The sequence below is a fragment of the Crocuta crocuta genome, unplaced genomic scaffold (genome assembly GCF_008692635.1).
Source record: "Crocuta crocuta isolate KB4526 unplaced genomic scaffold, BGI_CrCroc_1.0 scaffold30, whole genome shotgun sequence".
Lineage (NCBI taxonomy): Eukaryota > Metazoa > Chordata > Mammalia > Carnivora > Hyaenidae > Crocuta > Crocuta crocuta.
In genome coordinates this window covers 4,035,583-4,059,827 of record NW_027528345.1, presented here as the reverse complement: position 1 = coordinate 4,059,827, position 24,245 = coordinate 4,035,583, and the positions used below count along the sequence as shown (strand labels likewise).

Genomic DNA, 24,245 nt, shown 5'->3' with positions numbered 1-24,245 from the left:
TTCCCTCCCCTCAGAATCTTAACAGTTTATGTAGAAGCCTTAACTGATTTCAGTCACATTTACCATCCAGATGGTCTCAACAGCACCTTACTCTCTCAAGGCTACACTCTGAAATGGCTCCCACTGTAGGAAACGTGGACAGAAAATACATTCCAAGGACACAGGAGCAGTGAGGAGCCTCTAATTGCCCAGATGCAGTTCACATGTCAAACTGAGGTCACCTCCTCTTAATGACTTCAACATAGAGTCTAAATTTAAACTTAAAAAAAAAATTCTGAGGATGCCTGGGTGGCTGTCAGTTAACCTCAGACTCTTGGTTTTGCCTCAGGTCATGAGCTCACAGGTTCCTGAGTTCCAGCCCCACATCAGTTTGCATGTTGGCAAAGCAGAGCCTGCTTGGGATTCTCTCTCTTTCCCTCTCTCTGCCCCTCCCCTACTCATTCTCTCTCTCTCTCTCTCTCTCTCTCTCTCTGTTTCTCTCTCTCTCTCCCTCCCTCTCTCTCTCTCTCTGAAAATAAATAAACTTAAAAATTAAAACAAATTCTAAAAGAACAGAAAATAATAATTTGGATCCCATTAATTTTGTAAAGGCAAATCACTTCACCTTTTAGAAGTGATGAATAGAAAGGGATCTATTTTACCATTCTTATATAAAGATATTGATAAGAAAGTGCTATCAAAATGCAAGAATCCTATTAACCCAGAGAATTGTCATTACATTCGTTTTATAGACTAAATATGCCACAGATCTATTCCTTCCTTTTTTTTTTTTCCCAACAAATATGTGTGATCACTGCTAAGTGCCAGGAACTGTACCAGATGACTACGACAATCCTTACCCTTAAGAAATTTAGTCTAGTAAAGGGATAGAGTGACATATACAAAGAAGAAATGAAGTTATATAACTGCTATGATAGAAGTTAGTGCAGTGAAATATAAAGAAGGGAATAGTTAATCCTTCCAGTTGATGGATAAAGGAAAGTGAGGAAATGTTTAGGAATTCTTTTGGCTTCACAAAGATGACCATTGAGCTAAGCAAGGAAAGATGTGTAAGTCTTCCCAGGTAAGCAAGGGTGTTCTCCAGAATTATGGGATCCAACCCAGAGGCAGGGAGACCATAGGACAATACTGGAACCATCCAGGTTGGAGATATCAAGAGCCAAACCAGGCAGTAGCTTGACAATGGGAACTGAAAGAAGGCAGAATCAGTCAACTGTAGTACTTGATTGGCAGAAGGAATGAAAAATAAGGAAAGGCAGAGGTCATAAATGACTCCCAAATTCCTGGAAGGACAATGGTTCTGTTTCCTAAAATGGTGAATTCATCTATAAGCTTTGGAGTAAAATACAATGGGTCTGGGTTTGGCCATTCTGAATTTGAGGAAACTGTGAAGCATCCAGGTGAATATGTTGGGGGTGGAGAGAGAAGGGAATATCGTTTTAGGAAGCTGAGACCAGGCATCAGCACCTCTAGGCCTCACTCTACATTGAATGCCAGCGACAATTATTCACAATTAAGATGTCAGGCTACAGGTGGTCAGTCCACCCCTACTAACACCAAAGCTTCTTCTCTGTTCATAGTTAAAGAAGATGGGTAGCTAAGTTTACTCTTGAAGTTAAAGAGTAAGGTGGTTTTGCTTAAGTGCAGATGAAGCAGAATGGAAAATGTGGCAGAAACATTCTAAGAACATTCCTACACTCCCATATTTCTCTCTGATGTAACCACTTATTTAGGTTACTTGAAGACCAAGGTTATCTTATACCATGAGATTAGACCATGACCCTGGTTCTGGTAAAGTCATAAATTGCTTCAGTATTTGGTCTGTACTATGATACTCTGGTCAATGGAGCCTTGGCTTACTTTTTCTCATCTACCTACATTTTAGGTCTTGTACCTAAATTCTTATATGGGATGGTCTCTAACCCTCTGAAGAAACCATCTGAGTTTCCTACTCCATGCTCTAGTTAGGTAATTTGACTTTTGCAAACCAGCCATCTACCCAGAAAAACCCCTTCCTCTGACACCACCCCCAAGCTCGACACAATCAGCACATTTTATAGTTAAAAACATATATTAAATAGCTATAATGAAAGATAGTGGTGCTCAGTCTAAAAAAAAGCAAGCTAATTCTGATACTGTCCATTAGAAGTTTGTAGATGAATGTAGCACACACAGACAAATGAAGGAGCACTAACCAAATACATACTTTAAAGGTATACAATAAAAATTGCTAGAGACCACCTATATCCAAAGACCACCTTCCCAAATAGCTAAAGGCTCTGAGCATGTAGTTTATTTCCCATCAGAGTAATGTGTTTTGAACTTGCCTTAAGAGACCACCTGCTTAACATGAATGCAAGCCCTTTACTCGGTGCATTGGGCTATAAAAAATAAATAAATAAAATATTTAAAAAAACTTCTCAGAGAAGGAATTAAACAAAACGCATTGCCTAGCCAGCTCCAGCTTCACATATGCCTGTCTCCATAAGCAATACTTTCCTTAAAACCACCCCACAGGAGGTTTCAGCCTCCTGCTGTGTTCTCAGACTCCTGAGAACTGAAGCAACAGGATGTTCCACAAGCTGAACTGGGGTTCAGCCGTAACCCCACTGAATGGTTAATGGTTGGTGGAGAGGCTATGGCCAATCTTGTTGCAGGCTTCCTGGGGTCAATTATGAGAATCCCTCACTCCTTACAAGATCACCCAAAGAATTTGGGGGATAATTTGAAGGATGTTTAGGCCCATCTACATTGACGTTAGCGTAATTATAGGTTATGGAGCCCTGAAGAATCATCTCACGTGTGTTCGAAGCATAAACTGTAGAAAGCATTGTTAAACTGAAGACCACCAGCCAAAAAGAGCACTTCAGTACCCAGGGTGGTCTCCATATGCAGATTCCATAGTTTTATATTATGAGCAACAAAAGGTTAAATACACGTGCCAGGTGCTAAGTGAAGAGTGAGTGTGTTGAGTAAAAGTGGTGTCAGAATGGGACGTCTGGGTGGCTGAGAGGGTTAAGCGTCCAACTTCAGCTCAGGTCATGATCTCATGTTTCGTGAGTTCAAGCCCGGTGTCAGGCTCTGTGCTGACAGCTTGGAGGCTCGAGCCTACTTTGGTTCTGTGTCTCCCTTTCTCTCTGCCCATCCCCCACCCATTCCTTCTCTCTCTCTCTCTTTCTCTCTCTCTCTCTCAAAAATAAGCATTAAAAGAAAGTAATGTCAGAAAAAAATGAACACCTCTCACCTAATTATTTAAGAGACTTCAAGCAACGCACAGCAGCAAAAGATGGCAAATAAGCCTGTCTACCTTCAGAAATCAGGGCTGTTGTCACAAAAGCCTCTTATCTGAGGTTTTTCTTTAAGCTGAAGTCGGCAGCCCAGGGACATGCAACCAGATGCCCCCTCTGAAGCTGCTCCTACCTGCGCCACATCTCCTCTCCACCCTTGGGGAAAACAGAAGAAATCAAAATCAAAGTTGCCACAGAGGAGCTGAACTAGGAAAAAAAAAGGGAGGGTGGTGCGCCTGGGTGGCTTAGTCGGTTAAGCGTCCGACTTTCGCTTAGGTCATGATCTCGCGGTTCGAGGGTTCGAGCCCCGCGTCGGGCTCTGTGCTGACTGCCAGCTCAGAGCCTGGAGCCTCTTTCGGTCTGTGACTCCCTCTCTCTCTGACCCTCCCCTGCTCACGCTGTCTCTCTCTCTCTTTCCTAGAAATAAATAAAACATTTTTTAGAAGAAGAAGAAGAAGAAGACGACGACGACGACGAAGAAGAAGAACGTGCAAGCGCTAGACCAATAAATTCGGCAGACCTTCCGCACTCAAGGGCCCAACCCCACACGAGCAGGCTCTCTGTCCAGTAACACTTCTGCCGCTTTTCCCTCAGGCTTTAGCAGCCAATGGAATGCCACAGAAAGGCACAGATAATGGGGCGCCTGGGTGGCTTAGTCGGTTAAGCGTCCGACTATCGCTTTGGTCATGATCTCGCGGTTCGTGGGTTCGAGCCCCGCGTCGGGCTCTGTGCTGACTGCCAGCTCAGAGCCTGGAGCCTGTTTCAGTCTGTGACTCCCTCTCTCTCTGACCCTCCCCTGCTCACGCTGTCTCTCCCTCTCTCTCTACTAGAAATAAATAAAACATTTTTAAAAATTAAAAAAAAAAGAAAGAAAGGCACAGATAAATGCTTTAACAGTCCGTCACCTTTAAAGACAAAAATAGGGGAGCCTGGGTGGCTCAGTCGGTTGGGCATCTGACTTTGACTCAGGTCATGATCTTGCGGTTCCTGAGTTTGAGCCCCACTTCAGTCTCTGTGCTGATAGCTCAGAGCCTGGGGCCTGCTTCAGATTCTGTGTGTGTGTCTCTCTCTCTGCTCCTCCCCACTCACGCTCTCTCTCTCTCACGCTCTCTCTCTTTCTCTTTCTCTCTCAAAAATAAACAAGCATTAAAAAAATTAAACACAAAGAAAAATATGACTACAGATACATACATGCAACCATAGGCGTCTATAAGTAAAATTAAATTAATAACAGGAAAATAGGGAGAGGTTGACTGCTGATAGTCCTCTCGAATTTGGAATGTGCATACCCATTAAAAAAAGAATCTCACTACGTCCTTGATAAGCCTCCTTTTCTTGGTTTCTTTATCCAATTATCAAAGCTTACATAAAGTCTCCACTGAAGGAATTAAGGAAACCATTTGTGCCAGGCAGCCAGCAAGAACTGAGGAGCAGAACTTTCCAGTGCAGGTTGCTGGAAGGTATATTTATCACTGCTTCTTTATGCATGCTGCATGTGGGCTCTGAAATGAGCATATGGCAAAAATGTTTCATTGTGGTGGGGATGTCATACTAACTTGGCCAAACACACGTTGGGTTTTATAGCTGATCTTTGCACACTGTTAACAAATACTCTGAAATCCAGGAACCCCCGCTTTGAAACAACTACAAGAAGTCACTGGCATCTAATGTGTCATCCTAAAAGAGATGAATGGTTAATGAGACCCGATCTGAGCACTTTCTGAAAACTTAATTGTGAAGGTATAAGCCCTAATAAAGTTATAGTAGCACCTAGTTGATACACGGTCAAAATTTTACTTTCACAGTTGGAACTTCAGCCCAGGACCAGGGGCTTATTTTCGGAAACTGACATTTTCAAAGAGTTTTAAAACACACCATGACCTTTTTTGTTCTTTTTGGAATGTTCTTTGTTCAGCATTGGGTGACTAATAAAACTCAATCTTTTGATCTCGCCTTTTAAAAATGGCCTTATTTTCTGAAAAAAAAAAAATGAGCCATTATTAAATGCTTATAGCATAGTGTCCCATGGACTTCTGTTCTCTCCATAAAGAATCACAAAAATAGGGGTGCCCGGGTGGCTCAGTTGGGTAAGCCTCTGACTTTGGCTCAGGTCATGATCTCACAATTTGTGAGCTTAGGCCCCACCATCGGGCTCTATGCTGAGAGCTCAAAGCCTGGAGCCTGCTTCGGATTCTATGTCTCCCTCTCTCTGTGCCCCTCCCCTGCTCTCTGTCTCTCTCTTTCAAAAATAATAAATGGATCATTTTTAAAAATTTAAAGAATCACGAAAATAAATAAATAAAATAAAGTTGCCTGCAAAGTACATCTTAGTGACCAAAGTCCCAAATGTCAAAAGGTATAAAGCATATTAGAGGGACCATGATACCAGTGACGCTGATATTAGGAGCTCCTGTTTCCAAAGCACCACACAATTCCTTCACACGAGGTCCTAGTAATGGTTTGTTTTTTTAGAAATCCCTAGACACTTTGAATCAAATTTCAGAGACTATAAAAATTTAGCTCTAGTTTTAATGCCCTCATACCAGGGATGAGAAAGACCAAGGTCTACCTTGATTAAGTCACTTGCCTAGAATCAAACTAATACTGTCAAGTAGCTAATACTTTCCTGTGTGCCAGGTGCTATACAAAATGCTTCACATGGATTAGCTTGTGTGTACCTCAAAACAACCCTAGGGGAAAGTGTAATTATCATTTGGTATTCGTTTTCTATTGCCATATGACAAATCGCCACAGACTTAGTGGCTTAAAATAACACAAACGTATTATCTCACATTTCCATGGGTAGGCCCATTTTGGCTGGATTCTCTGCTCCAAGACTTCACAAAGCTGAAATCAAAGGGTCAGCTGGCTATATCCTTATCCAGAGACTTGACTGGGAAACCCAGGAAAAGGTCTGCTTCCAAACTTGTGTGATTAAGGTCCTTGTTTTCTTGCGAGCTGTTTTCACATTGCATAGAAACAGGGAGTTTTTGAGAGTCTGAGTTTTATTTTCATTTTTTAGAAATGTGAGGAATTCTAGTTCATGCAAACTCTAAGTTTGAGCGCTTCCATGTGAACGTGTGCACCTGAGTCAGTTTCCTTCCTGAAGGATCCCTTTGTTATGTGTAAAGGTATTTCTATTGCCTATTCATGCTGCTATGGGTTAGGTGCATATTCTAGTTTCTGCTGGAACTGGAAGTTATTGCCTCATCATTTAGTAAGCACCCAATTTCATAGAATTGGTGGAATGAAGAACTGGGTGGGCTAAACCCCAAGAGTTGATGAATGCATTGGGCACACATGAAATAAACAGCAGGATAAAGTTGTAAAATCATCCTGTGAATTAACATAACGCATACTTCTAATTAGGTAAAGTCAAGGGCAAAGACATTTGAAGGATGAGAGGCAATGAAAGCACCTCAGAAGATAGAGATGTATTCTGTTTCCTTACCCTGGATCACACTTGCCTACTCCTGACATCCTGATCTTCAACCCCCAATCAAATTCTATTCATCTTTCAGATCCCAGCTTAGGTATTATCCCTTCCACGAAGACTTCCCTTACCCTAATTTCAGGCTAACTCTCCCTCCTACGTATCCATACTTGTCCTATCATAGCACTTACCACACTGTCATAGTTACCTATTTTCAAATATATGTTTCCAAATATTCCAAGTATATAGGTTACAGAAAAGTCCCCACCGGTAGGGGCTGGGGAGGAGGAATCTCTATCTTATTCTCTATTTACATCCTCAGCACCAGGTACAGTGCCGGGCATCTAGTGGACACAAATTAAATGTATGTTAAGTAACTGAATTAACTTGAGCCTAGTATCCAAGAGAATCCTCTACTGTGATAGAGCTGAGAGGAAATCATCTATCCTTTGATCAATCCAGAAACCCTGAAGGGTAAAGTTGAGGTTACAGAAATCATTTGAAGTTTTCTATTTAATTAACACATTCAGTTCAAGTCATTGAGTACCTTCCATTCATTGGGCATCCTCTCTCTCATGGCAGGGGCTGTGGGAAACAACGGAGCTCAGCAGAAGCGGTATGGGACCTGCAGACGGCTAGTGAGACCAGGCCTCCACTTGGGTTCCACAGACAGCGTCACAGTCCCTTGTGCTCTCTGGAGATGACTTCTCCCCAGAAGAGCCACCCAGTGGCTTCACATCTCCTCAATGAATGCCTAGGACTGTAGCCTGCCTGACTGGTTACCTATGTCTAAATTATTTCAGAAGTAATCCCATCATGTGTCACCACCAAAATTCCACATCCCTCAGGTCATCGATCAAGACCCACCGTCATCTTTGGCCACTCATGTCCAAGGTCATGTCCTTCGTTTTATCTCAAACAATTGAAACTCCTCTGAGAACATAATTTTAATCATTCCTCTCTGACAATCATCTCTAACCTTCCACCTCACTTGTACTATTATTCCTGTTCCAGGAATCTTTCAAACATATGGAAATCTCCAATTATTATTATTACCTCCTTACTGTGCATCACCTCTCCTATCTTCCCAGCTGTGGTATAAGACCTAAAATTGAAGTTCAATATTACATGTGGCTTTGACCTCTGGGGACAATGAGGAGGGCCTCAAATGGCTACCAAAAGTTCTCCTCTCCACTCTACTGCCACAGATAAGATCCCCTAGCCAAGCAACCCTCCTGATGAGGAGAACCGCGTATCGTTCCTGCGTGTCCCTGAGTAATACCTTTTAGTTCCCTACAAGCCTGCTAAATTATTAAAACAGGCTTACTCTCTTCTTACTACCACAAAACCTGCTTCCAACAGCCACTAGTTGTTCATTGTGTTTCCAAGCTTACGCCCTGCGTGGCCCTGCACAGCATCCGGTGTCCTCCTCCCTCTCGTGGCTGTAAGTACATGTGACTGATAAACTCCTGTAAGTCTCATCTGTCTAGTACCAAGGGTTATGTGTTCAGCCATCCTCATAACCCTAGAGCAGGAACCCCTCCCTCACCAATGCGGTAAAGAGGAGACGGACAAAACACCAGTCCTCATAACCCCTCTTAGATGCCATGATTCATAAACACAATCATCCCATAACAAACACTTTTAGCTACCTCGTCCCTCATTTTCATCATCGCACCTTTGTAGAAAGCACACTTAGTTAAATTCAATGATCTGTTGTACATCTATACCAAGAACTCTTTAGTGAAGAAAGTCAAAACCACAAATTTTAAATGAATACTCAACACTATCTGCAATCTTTTTATATCCACTTAGTGATTACCCACTATCTGAGATTATTATTTCATCCTTCTATTCCATAATCCCCAGCTCTACCCCATTCCCCCAACTCACTAACTCCAGCCATACTTACCTTTTCATTCTTTGACCTCATTGAAAGTGCTTCATCCCTGTGTCTTTCTACTCTGCTGTTCTACCCAGAATATCCTTGCCCAAATGTTTACATGACTACTGGCAATAATAACTCATCTCAAATATTATCTCCTCTGAGAAAAGACCTGCCCTAACCATACCAGGTACAGGAGCCCCTTACATACCAGTTCACTCTACTACATTATCCTGTTTTATTGCTTTCAGTGCACTATCTGAAATTATCTATTTATTGGTTTGCCTTTTTTTTAAGTCTATTTCTTTTTTTTTTGAATTTTTTAAAATTTATTTTTGCGAGAGAGAGAGAGAGTGCGTGAGCAGGGGAGGGTCAGAGAGAGAGGGAGATACAGAATCCGACACAGGCTCCAGGCTCTGAGCTGGCTGTCAGCACACAGCCCGATGCGGGGCTCGAACCCACGAACTGTGAGATCATGACTTGAGCCGAAGTCGGACGCTCAACCGACTGAGCCACCCAGGCGCCCCTTTTTAAGTCTATTTCTATACCTCCAAAATAAAACTGCTTAAGAATCAAACATTTTCTACCATTTCATCTCAAGAGTCTAAAACAATTCCAGGTGCATAGTAGGTACTCAATAAATGTGTGTTGAATTAATGACTAGGAATTAATTTTCACATAGAAGAGAGAGACAGTAGGAATACTAAGTATTTCACATCACATGATGGTAATATGAGCTTTCCAATTTTTTTAATTTTTTTAAATGTTTTATTTATTTTTGAGAGAGAGAGAGACAGCATGAGCAGGGGAGGGTCAGAGAAAGAGGAGACACAGAATCCAAAGACAGGCTCCAGGCTCTGAGCTGTCAGCACAGAGCCCGATGCAGGGCTTGAACCCACAAATCGTGAGTTCATGACCTGAGCCGAAGTCAGACACTTAACCGACTGAGCCTCCCAGACATCCCCAGCTTTCCAAATTTTATAAGTGGACTTTCTCTTATAATTTTTAATCATTTGCAAATTAATAGACTTCATTTNCATTCATACTTTTTTAGAGCTAATATAATATATAATTATTATCATAATTATATTATTATATCTAATATATTATATTAGACAAAGAATGTATTATATCATTATTATATAATTATTTTTTAAAATTTTAGTGTTTATTTGTTTTTGAGGTAGGGGTAGAGGTAGAGAGAGGGAGACACAGAATCTGAAGCAGGCTCCAGGCTCTGAGTTGTCAGCACAGAGCCCAACCTGGGGCTCAAACTCACTAACAGGGAGATCATGACCTGAGCCGACATTGGAAACTTACCTGACTGAGCCACCCAGGCACACCAATATATATAACTATTATATGGCAAAGGCCTAATCAAGAGTTTGAATCTAGACCTTAATCAATATCAATAAATCCATGTATGTTGCATACCTTTAATCACGTTTATTATACTGATTTGACTTAATGATGATTGGCATATTTGCAATAAGAGGAAGTAATTAAAGTTTTCTAATATGTATATTAGTGTCCTTTAACACTTAGGTCTCAAATGTTTACCTGGAGCCAATATTCTCAGCTGCCTAGCTTCCTTATTTTACTATGAACTGGTTAAACTTAATCTACCATTCCACCATATTCCATTATATTCCATCAAAATTCATGACATGTGATTAAATGTAAGGGAGACTTTGTGGCAAGGAAATAGTATTTAAAAGTCATTTAAGTCCATGAATATTTCATGGTGCCAGGCGCTGTGCCAGTTGCTGTAGGGGATTCAAGGGAAAGTAAAGTATAACACCTGCTCTCAGCACACGGCTCTCAGAAACACTACTTTGAGAGGTGAGGACCATCACTGAACAAAGTACTTTGTGAAGGTTATCTGATTGACTAAAAACACCAACAATTTGATTTAAAAGCTATGTATCTGATGACAGAAACTTGTTACAGCCAAAGGTTAAGTCTAGCTTGACACCCATAATTTACCAACTAAAATTATCTTGTCTCTTTATATTTTCTTTTAGAGAACTTCAGGGGAATAATATTTGGCTTGGGTGTAGATCCTGGCTGACTTTGAAAATTGTTCTTCAGTATTTATAAATTGTTGTAAAGTTATTTTTCAGCCCTGTATTCTCCAACAGAGCTGATAATATAAATATACCAAGTAAAATCAATGTGCTCAATAAGATTTGGTCCAAATCCAAGTTTGAAGAGTCCAGTAATTCAACTTACCTCTGGAAACTCAGTGACCAGCAGACCACAGTTGACAAGTTGGTGTTGTATCAAATTCCTCCTACAGCTCAGCACCTATTAGCAGTGAAAAGCATTTGTGAGCAATCTTTTAACTATTTGTTCAAATGGTCTGGGTGTACTGCATGAAGAGAGAAGGGTTTTTTAGAGAGTTAGGTCAAGGACCCCACAGCAAGGAAAATTCCATTACCTTGACTTTGTGGTGGAATATCCTCTATAAGCTAGATAGTTGTGTAGGAATGATTTATCTTACGCATCAACTAGGCTATTGGTTCATAGTTTATGTTGAACACATAGTGTGTGTTGAACGGTCAATTAGTGTTGAACACATAGTTCTGCTTATGCAAGACCCAAGCAGACCCACCAACAATGCAGATTTTAATTCTAAGATGCTTCAAAGAACTAAAGTAGAGGGATATGTGTTACTTAGTGCACCGTAAGTGTTAACTTAAAGCTTAGATATGTTTCTCTTTTCCTTAATGAGAGTAGAGAGGCAAAAGAAACTAAGGAGCAAGGGGACAGATCTTTTTTAAAGCAAGAAGGGTTTTGTTCCTTTACTTCGCTGTTGTCCACATATAAGACTCTTCAGCTGTGATCTTGGGCGATGTGTCCTAGAAACTCAGCAATTAGAATGTCAAATAGGTCTAAAGAAGTCAACTTTGGTGTGAAGACATTGGTAGTGGCTGCTTGAAACCATGCACTGAGAAAGACGTGTGTCATATATTTGCCACTGCAGAACTGGACATAGGCATCTCCTCAACCCTCACAATCCTTGAACCCAGAATATAAGGTGGCACCTTGGACCCACCAAGCACGAGGAACTTTATAGACACCATAGTCTCACTTCTTGGTCTTCCTTTCTCTCCCTTATGCCTATATATTTCCTGTTTATCTTTTAAGGCCCAGTCTAGACCCCAACTTCCTCTAAAACTTCCCCCACAATTCCAACCCCCACACGTTATTCTCTCCTCAGAACCTTTATTAAATATACAGTACATGTGACATAAGTTAGCATTCTATTATATATTGTAATGTTTTCTAGCAAAAGCCTAACTTGAATAAAACTACAAGGGCTTATATTTCTTTCATTATATATCACAGGATCTAATGCCCTGTTAGTCACACAACATGTGCTTTGTAAATGCTTGATCTTGTATTAATAAAAAGGTCACGAATGCCAAGCTGTTGGCAAGCTGCTCTCAGAACTATCAAGATCATCTGTCTTAATACCATCATTCATAGACCTATAGACAAGTTGCAATAAAAAGAAAAACGCAGCTTCTCTTCTCAAAGGGGTTGATTTGGCTAAGTAAGGATAAAGCGAAGTAATCTCACTTTTAGGTTAGGCCCACATTTTCCAAATGACATCGAAGGCTTTGATTATAGGCTCTTCCTTCTTCTCTTGCTTCCATTGGTGTCAATGACTCTCTTGGCCTGCTGATCACTTTCCGCATGAAAGGCTTCAGGCCTGAATATCCTCTGCTATCATTTATGGATGTAAATAAGACTTAGGGCTTAGGGCTCCCCGAATCCAGATATTAGGTCTAAGGTTTATCTCTTCAACAGGGAGGAGGCAAATTCTCCTCAGGACTAGGATTTAATGCACAATGTGGGTAACAATGTCCATCTCCTAGGGCTGCTTAACAATGTTCATGAGCAGTGATGGGCCCCTGGCTGGGCCCCTAATACCATAAGGTAGGCTCTCAATAAATGGGGACAGTGTTGCTATTGTTAAATTCCTGATTTAATTGCCCCTCTCCAACTTCAGCTTGGTGGAATCTAATTTGTTCTCTTTGTTCTCATTATTTTTTATTCAGGAACTTTTCTTGTCCTTCCCATTCCCCACCCCCTCTAAATCCCTCTCTAGGGGATGTGGCGTCCATCCTATCTGTTGTCCAAGACTGAGATGGTGACAATGCAATTACCATGGTTGACCTTCTCCCAGTAAGCTGGTTCACACTTAACAATGGCAGCTCTCAGATAATGTAAAATTTTCACATTTTTATGTGTCCCTCTTACTGGCAAGCTGCTTTTGGGTCTCTTTGTACCTTCTAAAAACCACACTACTTTGAAAAAAAGAAGAACTAAAAATCAAAACAGTGTTCATGAGCTGTTTGTTGCAATTCTGGTAAAAGATCAGATGGGATGTGGGAGGAGATTAAAATTAATGGATGGAATGAAGTAATGAGGCTTGGAAAGTAGCTGTTGCTACCAATTATCTACACTCTTTCATGCTCTCCTCCCCACTCATTTTCCTCCTCCCATTACCATGGGCAATTGAGAAATGAAATATGCAAATTCAGTGTTATCTAATTTGGAAAAGGAAAGAGTTGTACTAAGGAGTTATATTATGATGAAGAGGGAAAATGTAGTGAAGGGATTATTTTCCCATTCTAGAATATCATCATTTCTTATCCAGAAACTCTGCCAAGAAAGACAGTTTTGGGGGGGCCTGGGTGGCTCAGTTTGTTGAGTGTCCAACTCTTGACTTCAGCTCAGGTCATGATCCCAGGACCATGAGATCGAGCCCTGTGTTAGACTCTGCACTGAGTGTGGAGCCTGCATGGATTCTCTCTCTCCCTCTTCCCCTCTTCCCTGTTCTCTCTCTCTCTCTCTCTCAAATAAATTTTTTAAAAATTTAAAAATTCATTAGAAAAGATTAAAAAAAGACATTTTTCCTTATGTCTGACTTCTGTATCAATCCATGTACCACTTAAGAATAAAGGGACATTTACTTAAGGTCCAGTTTATACCTAATTTTAATAGTAGGACTAACTTTTTCTGATATCAAATAAAGAACAGAACTTCAACCTAAAAAAGTGAAAATTTTCTGTCTTGACAAGTCCACTTAAATTGCAATTCTCAGAATTTGTTCTCCTCTCTAAGACTTGTGTGGTCCTTACATAATTTCCTGAATTGTCCTACTTTATCTCTTCTTGCTCTTTTTATTCACCTAACAATCTAAGGAATGCAATATTCTGAATTGCAGTTACATGTAAGATATCCTCTGGATCAATGGGGTTTTAAAAAATTATATTGAATCTTGCCTTCTCCAACAGACAAACACAATTGGTCAGTTGGAATCTACTACACTTCATTTATTCTTGCTTTATGATTTCCCTTTACCTTTCACCACTCAGTGGCATTCAGCAAGAATTTGTTGAGCATATACTCTGTACCTCAACATCCATAAAGGAAAAATAAAACATAATTCCTGACCATAGCAGCAGATAGATAGTCTAGTTAGAATTTATTTAGTTCCCACCATGTGCAAAGTACTATGTGAAGGCATGTTTACATTATATGAACACTTACGTAACAGTACACAACAGAATACTAGGGTTTAAGAAACATGAGATGCAGTCCTATCTATGCTCAGTTCAGTCTTATCTATGCTCTTTCTCTCTCGCTCTCTCTAGCTCTCTTTCTCTCACCCATTTTTGAAACAGGAGATAAAGAGACTATAGTCAAAAACTTACAGTGGGCACTGGACCTGTAAGTCACTTATAGACAAGGCAAAGCCAAATGTGAGGAGCAGGTAAAGAGAGAATGAGCACTGTGGTAAGTTGGGGATATGGCAAGATTTTTCTCATCCACATAGGCAGGCACATTTGCAATGTGACTTTGCAGCTACTCACATCAAGGTGAAATTTATTTCTTCATACTTTAAATCTAGACTGGATGATGTGGCTTGCTTTAGCCATGTGGCACAAACAGAAGCTTTAAAAAGTGCTTCTGCTGGGGTTTGCCCTCACTTTTACTGTCCTTCAAAACCTTGAGACCACCATGTAAAGAAGCCCAGGCTAGGGGCACCTGGGTGGCTCAGTCAGTTAAGTGTGTGACTTTGACTCAGGTTACAATCTCACAGCTCATCAGTTCGAGCCCTGCATGGGGCTCTCTGATGTCAGCACAGAGCCGACTTTGGATATTCCATCCCCTCTCTCTCTGCCCCTCTCCTTTGCACTCTCTCTCTCAAAAATAAAATAAACATTAAAAAGAAGAAGCCCACATTAGCCTTCTGGAGGATGAGTGATCCTGGAGAGCAGAGATGTACTGCCCAGCTGAAGACTCCCCGCCCCCCCAAAACATTAGACTGCCAACTGCCATACTGCCAGATATGTGAATGAGACCATCTCAGGCCATTCTGTCCGGCTAAGCTACCAGCTGTCTACAGATACCAGCAGAGCCAACCCAAACCTCCCAGATGACTCACAAAATCAGGAGAAATAATCAAGTTTGGTCGTTTTAAGCTATTTGGTTAGGAGGCTTTTTTCTTTCTTTTTTGTCTGTTTCACTAAGATTATGTCCAATGGACACTTTTTGTCACCTCAGTATTTTTTTGAGGGGAATGGTGCTACTCCTATGTGGGGGCCTGTCAAGCACGTGACTCCCACTTTTCCACCACAGGGGTGCACATGCAGCATTTTATCACTAAGGTTGAGGGCACTCAGTTTCCATTTCTTGCTGCTAAAGAATGTTGTAAGGACACCTGGGTGACTCAGTTGGTTGAGTGTCTAACTTCAGTTCAGGTCATGATCTTACGGCTCGTGAGTTCGAGCCCTGTGTTGGGCTCTGTGCTGACAGCTCAGAGCCTGGAGTTGCTTCGGATTCTGGGTCTCCTTCTCCCTCTGCTCCTCCCCTGCTCACTCATTCTCTCTCTCAAAAATAAATAAACACTGAAAAAAATATTTTAGAGAGTGTTGTAGTAAAACAGGACAATTCCCCACCAGTATCTTTGCTACCCTTCCAAAGTTGTTTCTGGAAGACACTGTCAGGACTCCATTCCCAAGGGCGCTGCTACCTTTGTCTGTTTGCGTCACCAGTTCCCACTTACAGAATATGAATAGCAATGACTTGTGTCATCTCCATACACAAGTGGTTAAGAAGTAGGTGTGCCTCCTCCAACCTCTCTTTCTTCCTGTGTAGGTAAAGTAAATGAGGTTGGCCAGGGAAACCTCAGATGTCACACATTGAAAAAATGGTCCACCCTCCATCAGCTTGGGTCACTGAATAACTGTAGACAGAGGACGTCCCTCCTCATGACCTTTACCTCCACCACCTCCTGGATTTTTTGAGAAACTACTATTGTGTTAAGCCATGGAGATTTCAAATTTATCTATTCTAGCAGCTGGCAGTACTTTAATACAAGCCCAGTACTACAAATTAAAATGTAAACGTATTTTTATTAGCATTTTGAAGATTCTGAAACAATTGGGAAAATCCTTTTTGGCAGGGGCAAAAGTTGTCCGACACTTCTCCCAGTGATCCAGCTGTCAGGATGCCAGATGCTGACCCTCTCACTCTCCCTGCCCCCACTCAATTATCTCCTTACCAACAGAAAATGACATTCTCTCTCCTCAGCAAGAAGCTGCTCAATATATATGTTATCCAAGACGAACTGAGTTCTGAGGCCAGTGTTGACTTATTAACGACATCATGGAGATATCTCAACACTTCTGCCTTCTTGGTACTTTCAAAGTCTTCAAAGGGACCCTGAGCCAGAAAGATGCAGGTTGGACAGACCCAACAGAGACACCAAGTAATATGTCCTCTGAGAGAAAGAGCTCGGAAAGAAGCTGGAGAGCTATGGTTGTTATTAGTGTGTATAATCATGCTTGAGTAAGACTGAAATCTTTGAGATATAGTCTTCAAAATTTAAGTTTTCCACACCTGACTACATTAACATGAGGCAATGTTTGTCTTCAGTTTTGGGGGAGGAAGAGGGTTGCTATATTCTTTTGATAATAATAATAATATATTACTATGTAATAATTTGTAGCTTTATGGACTCTGTGTGTGTGTGTGTGTGTGTGTGTGTGTGTGTGTGGTGTATAAAGGATCAAAATGAATAGAAATGCTTCTGAGTCTTGTCTGGCTACCTGGTCAGTAGGCCTCCCTGAGCCTGACCCTTGGGCCCTGAGCCCCACTACTTGCATTCTTTGGAGGATGTCTGTTTGAGGTGAGAGAAGGAGACCTGGGCTAGCACAATCCCCTTCAAACCACAGCTCTGCCATCAGCCATATGTAAATCCATAACCGCCCCGTGGCCACTTCCCTAGCTGAGCTTCCCAGAGCTACGATTCTTTCCTACCACACCCCCAGTAGAGATTGGGAGAGAATACACCAAAATGCTGACATGATAAGTCATACTGCTCTGGAAGTCAAGGCTCAAAGTCAAGGTGCTCCTGCGGCCATCATTTTGTGTGGCCCAGTAGTCATTGCCTGAAGCATCTGTCTCCAACCAACCTTGAGCTGGAGAAGGGGTCAAAAAGTAAGTCCACTTCTCCCAGTTTCTTCAACTATCAAACAAGGAGAATAATATACCCGTGGCTGGTTTGTTGTGCCCACTGTTTCTGAGATACTTGAGTGCAATTATAAGTATTAGGCATTGAGGCAACACCTCCATGAAGTCCTAATGCAGAGGATGTCCATATTCCTGACAAGGCTATTTCCTGTCTTACATACTCCAGTTTCATCTAGCAACCCTCATACCTCAAGGTTTTGTGGGGTTCTTTTAGAACTCAGTTGGAGGGATTAGGAACATAGCCCCATTACCTTTCCTCCAGAGACTGCCTTGACAATCACTCTCCTGTAAGCCCACATTAACCGAGTCAGTTACTCTTGGATCACCGGAATAACCACTTCAAGATCATAATTGTTCTCTCTCAAGTGCTATTTACCTTTACAAAGTTCTTTGCAAATATCTTTCTCTTCAGAGTATGGTATATTTTTATAGATAGATCTTTATCTTTACCTTTATCTCTATATATATCTTTATATATTTATATGTATATATCTTTATAGATATAGATACATATCTTTATATATCTATATATAGATTTATAAAATTTCCATTTCTACAGTGTGGAAAATGGTATTTGCAGAATTCTCTCTTGTAAGTTTGATATTTGGAGTTAAGGCATTTTGGAAAAAGATTGCTAACGACATAAAAAAGTAAAGTGACTTAACATTAACTATGTGTGATTACATGTTTGATTTTTGTATAGATCTTAAGATACCACGTTCTTAAAAGAGCCTAAGAAATATTATCTGATGATAACTTTGATGGTTTTGAGGCAAATTACACATTCTAAGAATAAGATGTAAATTCTTGTCCCCTGGATGCCATAATGTCTTTTTTTAAGCCACCTTGTCAAGACCTGTTTACAACCTTCTTACTGGGTTCATAACTCTTTGCTTTTACTTAGAGATTTCCTACCCATTAGAGACCATAAATTAAAGCACACCAAGATAACCACTTGAAGAACATACTTTCGTTTTGAAAGCTTCTTGGATAATACCCAGTATCTTTGTTTCCAATTCTTTTAAAAACTTCTTTTCTTTCTCCAAAACCTCAAAGCCCCAATTCACCTAAATGGTCAATGCCTCATACATTTTCTATTTTCCAACACAAATCTCCTTTGAAGTGATAAGATTACAGATCACATATACATTTTCTCTGTCAAGCTAAAATGTTCTAGTTCTGTTTTAATACTATATCAGGTTTTAACACAAATTATCACCAAACTGTGAAACCAATACCCTAAAAGAACCAAGATTTAACCTTAAAGAACCTACTTTGAATTTTAGTTACAAGTCTCAAAAGGAGAATGCAGTGAAAGGCTGTTATAACATAGAGACCATTTTGTCTGACAATTTGTCTTATCTCTGTCAGTAGCATGTAGAGAAGTGTATAGCGGAAAGAAAAAAGAAGGAAGGGAGGGAAGAGGGAAGGGGGAAGGAAGGGAGGGGAGTAGGAGGGAAAGGGAAGGAGCGGGGAAGGAAAGGAGGAGGAAAGGAGGGAAGGAGGGAAGGAGGGAAGCCAGGTAGGGAAGAAGAAGGAATGGGGGGGGGGGGTGAGGAATGGGAGGAAGGAAGGAAAGAATCGAGGGAAGGAGGGAAAGAGGGTAGAGGTGAAGAAGGGAAGTGGGAGTACGAGGAAGAGGATAATGAAGGAAGGAGTGAAGGAGGGATGGAAGGAAGGATAAGAGCGAAGAAGAAGAAAGGAGGGAGGGAAGGAGGGAGGAAGATGAAGATCATTGTCTAAGTTGTCAGAAAGTTGTCTTGTTTCATCTTTCAGTGGGTGATGAGGCAAGCTCTTTTTCACTTCCATGACTTCCAGTGCTGCTCAGGAGAAATTTTCTGCAGGACAAATTTCCCAGCAGCAGAACAGTTGCCTCTGAATCTTCACATTTTGGAGAAGATGCAAAGCTCTTTTGTTCCGTAAGGAAAAAATATAGGTTGTGGGAGTCTACAAGCCTATTTCCCCCTCTGTGTATATGAAATATGATTCGCTCAGCCCAGGTTGGAGACTTTAGCTGCTCTGATTCAACAGTATAAAATGTAAGAAACTAGCTGTATTATTCTCTGGAGTTGAACAGTCAAACCTCTACCATTTTTATGTTTTTGTGCACATACACAATTTAGCTTTAAAGTACATTCACAGAGTAGAATTCAGTTAAACAAAATCTTTGTTTCTCTGGGTTGTGATAACAATGTAACAAGCTCAATCTAAATAAGCTAGGCAAGAAAATGAACCTTGTAACTTAGGCATCCATTACATGTAGATGTCATGTAAGCCGTTTGGGAGAATTTTTCACTCTTGTGCATGTGACACAGCTGTTACGATTCTGCCAGGAGTACCTTTGTTCCACTGCATAAACACAGGGGGATATTTACATTTCTTCACAGAAAAGACCATGCATTTGCTACACCACTGACTTCCATTTCTCCACCTCCCCGGAAGTAGAGGGAATAGAGGCCCTGCAAACCTACTAATATTGGTTATCGGGGTATGTAAAAAAGGATTCGTCAAGAGGTCACTGACTTTCTTGTTTCTACCTGCCAGACTAACTATACCAATGAATTCTTCTCCAAATGCATTCATGGTTCTGCCTGGACTTTGAAGAGTCGCTGGATATTAATATGTTTGGTTCTTTTTTCTGGCAAAGCGGCCCTCTAAGCCCAGCTCCAGAAGAAACCTTCTTTTCTTGCCTTCTGGCAGTCTGTAAATAGGTTAAATCAACTCAGACATTTTTTAAAAGTCAATGTTCAATTGATATACTGAGATTGCTATTTTAGAGCCTCCATGGAACATATACCGCTGTTTTAATTCAAAAAGAATGTAATTTTGTTTTGCATTCTAAGAAAATTTTTAAAAATATAGTTCAAGCTTTAATTTCAGCTATGTACTTTTAGCTTTCAGCTACATTGCTTTAATGAGAAGTGAAGTTTAAGAGCCTCACTGAGGCAGAGAGTTAATTTTTAAACAGAAAGAAAAGGTGCAGTAATCTGAGGACATATCCAGATTCTGTAAATATCCAGAGTTGCAAATAACATAAACCAAGTACTCTTTCCGTCAGCAAAGAAAAGGTAGTCAGGGGCGCCTGGATGGCTCAATCGGTTAAGTGTCTGGCTCTTAATTTCAGCTCAGGTCATGATCTCACAGCTCATGAGATGGAGCCCCACACTGGACTCTGTGCTGACCACATGGAGCCTGCGCATGGAGAGCACAGATTGACTCTGTCCTCTCTCTCTGCTCCTTCCCCATTTGTGCTCTCTTTCTCTCTCAAAATAAATAAATAAAAACTTTTTTTTAAAAAGGAAGGAAAGGTATTCATGCAAATTTTTTACTGAGTTTTTTACTTTCCTCTATTTATAGCCTATCATCACATCTACTCCTTTCCTCCCAGGACATAGTTTCTGTCTGTTCCCTGGGTTATGGATGCCAATCTTCTCCAACAGAGATAACTATATCTTCAACCTGACTGAGTATTCATAGAACCTTGCCTCCAAGTTGTGAAGAGAATTTAGGGAGTGTAAGCCACAGTGGCTCAAGTTAGATCACTACTGGCTTCACTAGGGCTGGAACAGAAAATGCAGTGATGACATAACATCAGGTGCACAATTAACCACCCTCCCATGGACCTTTCAATCTAAAACCACCATAGCCCTTGGCCAAAAAGGCCAGAGGTGATGCNTCATTGCAGAGAGTATATTCATATATTCCTTCATTCATTCCATAAGCGTTTGCTGGCCTCCTGCTATGAACAAAGTACTGCCCTAGATATCGTGAGGAATACCAAAATGAATGAGACCTAANTAGATATAATGGGGCACCTGGGTGGCTCAGTCAGTTGAGCATCCAATTGTTGATTTTGGCCCAAGTCATGATCTCATGGTTCATGGGATGGAGCTCTGCATCAGGCTCTGCACTGACAGCATGGAGCCTGCTTGGGATTCTCTCCCTGTCTTCTCTCTTTGTCCCTCCCTACCTTCTCAAAATAAATAAATAAACTTTACTAAAAAAAGAAGCTAGGTATATTGAATAAACTCTGCATAATGTTAACCTCACTACATGTATTTTTCTGATCCATTGAGATGACTGGGAAAAAGTCAAAATTTAAACAGTATTTTAAACAAAGATATACAAATGTTAATAACGTAAAAAAATTAATGTAAATAATGTAGACCCTTGTCCAATAGTTACTGAACTCATCAAAAGAGCAAAAATGCAAATTCTATAACTTATATACAACTCAATATATTATATGATAATTCCATTAACGAAGAGGGTTAAATAATTCAAGCACCATTAGGAAGGAATTTCCCACTAAAAATTAACTATTGAAACCATCCTAAGAATTTTTTTCTTTAAATACATGTTTCTTTGTTAAAAACATCCACATATTCTCAAAGACATTAGTCTTATCCTCAAGCCCAGCATTTCAAGTGCAAAACTTAACTGTTATCAATATAAAGCATCTGCTTTGCACATATGTCAATTTTTTCAGAAGTTCTTCAAATATCATATTTTAATGATATCTAAGTTTGCCACATGCTCAGGACTTAGAAAGGCCAACAGTCAAATAATTTGCATGACATTCAATTAGACCTCTAAAAAGTCCTGGATTTCAATGATAATAATTATATTCATAATAATATGTGCCATGTATTGACCTCTACGATATTTTATTTTAAGCTAACCACACAATAAATGTTAGCTCTAATATTTATGATTTGCAAACAGTCACAGTTGGCACTAAAAATACTTCCTCAGACCTTCCAAACTAGCCATGGCCCATATATCCCAATAATCACAGTGTAAATTGGATGTAAACTGGAGAGCACTACAGGCTGAATTTCAAAAGTCTCCAAACTACATTCACTCTGAGCCAGAAGTTACAAAAATAGGAACTTAACCTGAGAAAATAATTAAGGATAAGTTCAAATTTTTCTAAAAGGAAAAGTTCTTCTGGAGTTTTTATAGTAGCAGAATATCGAAAACAATTTTAAGTGTCCAACTACAGCCATGGAAAATTATGTTTTGTAAAAAAGAGTTACGGATGTTAAATATCATAGTCATGGTTTACAATTGAGTGGGGAAAGTATGTTATAAAATTTCATGTAAAATGGTCCAAATGTGTGCATGCTTGTGTGTGTGCACATGGATGGGGTTCCTGCAAGGACATACTCCAAGGTGTCAAAGTGGCTATTCTAGGTAGTAGGACTGTCAAGGACTCCTATTTCCTCCTTTTTACTTATCTGCATTTTTCATTCTTTGCTTTAGCCATCTTGTCTTAAGAAAGATGCCCCGGGGTTATCACCTCCACATTTTACATCCCAGCAAATTCATAATGTGAGCTATTTTAAAAGTCCAAAATATTCATACCGTGAAAAATGACAATAGGCCCCTTCCATTCTTTGCATATTTTTCTTGGTCCCTCCCTCTTGTATTTGTAGTTGATTTGATGAGACTGGGTTGACTGAACTCTAAAATCGACCAATGCTCCAAAGCTTCACATACATGCACATACACACACACATACGTGATTTATTTGATACATTATTTAATAAAATCATTTCTAACTAAAATTTTAACACAATTTAAAATATGTAACTATCAGGGACACCTGGGTGGCTCGGTCGGTTAAGCATCTGACTCTTGATTTGTTCCGCTCAGGTCATGATGTCACGGTTTGTGAGATTTGCTTAGGATTCTCTCTCTCTCTCTCCCTCTCTCTCTGCCCCTGCCCTCCTCAAGATAAAAAATAAAATATCTAACTGTCAGATTTTTTTATTTTTTTAAATGTTTTATTTATTTTTGATAAAGAGAGAGAGACAGCATGAGCAGAGGAGGGTCAGAGAAAGAGGGAGACACAGAGTCCGAAGACAGGCTCCAGGCTCTGAGCTGTCAGCACAGAGCCCAATACAGGGCTCAAATTCACAAACTGTGAGATCATGACCTGAGTCAAAGTCAGATACTCAACTGACTGAGCCACCCAGGCACCCCAAACTATCAGTTTTCAAGGTGACATTTTGCTACCTAAAATAAAAGAAAATCTAAGTTGTACCTTTCTAGGGGGGTTTTGTTTTGTTTTGTTTTGTTTTAGGCTCCCCTACTCAGGAAAGAATGCACCAAACATTTTCGCATTTCTTTCCTTTTCTTCTTTTTTTTTTTAATCAGCTGACAAAGACCCAGTTTACCAGCTTTTCATACATATTTGGAACAATTGCCAAAACTTATTAAGATGCCACTATTTGTGCACAACTAAATAACATCCTCAATTTATATTAAATGAGAGACATACTACCAGCAATGCATTAATATCTCTCATTACTAAATACAGGAAAAAACCTGAAATTAATTTTGAGGAAGATTCATTCTGGCAATATTAACTTCAGCAGCAGGCTGTTTATACTCAGCTCATGTTTCAAACACAACACAAAAGCAGGTCCACACTGGTGTTAGTGTAAGAAAGAGCCACAGTCACTTTGGATTGTGTTTAATAAACAAGCAAAGTGCATACAGAGAAGTACAATTTTATTTTTTAAGTTTATTTATTTATTTTTGAGAGAGAGCAAGCAAGAGCAGGGGAGGGGCAGAGAGAGAGGGACAGAGAGAATCCCAAGCAGGCTCCACATTGTCACCACTGAGCCCAGTTCCAGGCTCCTAAACCATCAACTGTGAGATCATGACCTGAGCCAAAATCAAGAGTCTGATGCTTTAACCCACTGAACCACCTAGGCACCCCACAACAATTTTAAAGATTTTAAAAAAAAAAATGGCCCTGGAATGATGCTCCAGCCATATTAACTCAGAAGTCTATAATAAATTGGGCTTCGATGAGCTGTGTATAAATAAAGGTACAGTTATCCTGAAAGCCAAGTTCCTCCGAAATCCTCAAAAAAAAAAACAAAAAAATTCTTGTTAATTCTCAAATGGTGCTGTTACATGCACGCACTTAATCACTTGTTACCTTAGCGTAGCAGCCACTCCTTATCATTTATCATTAAGGACTTTATCTGAACATCTTCAACTTCTACTCTTTCTTGACCACTCTCGGCAATTCTCTTTGTAGCAATTTTTCTGCCATTAATAATTTTAGTAC

At 40.2% G+C, this 24,245-nt stretch overlaps 1 long non-coding RNA gene across 1 annotated transcript in view; it reads right to left on the bottom strand.

Moving 5' to 3' along the window:
* The window catches only part of LOC144222845 (uncharacterized), a 330,463-nt gene extending 319,552 nt beyond the window's left edge, over positions 1–10,911 (bottom strand). Inside the window, exon 1 of the long non-coding RNA XR_013332490.1 lies at positions 10,838–10,911. This is a non-coding gene — a long non-coding RNA (uncharacterized LOC144222845). The remainder of the gene's footprint in view (positions 1–10,837) is intronic.
* Between the last annotated feature and the right edge of the window lie 13,334 nt (positions 10,912–24,245).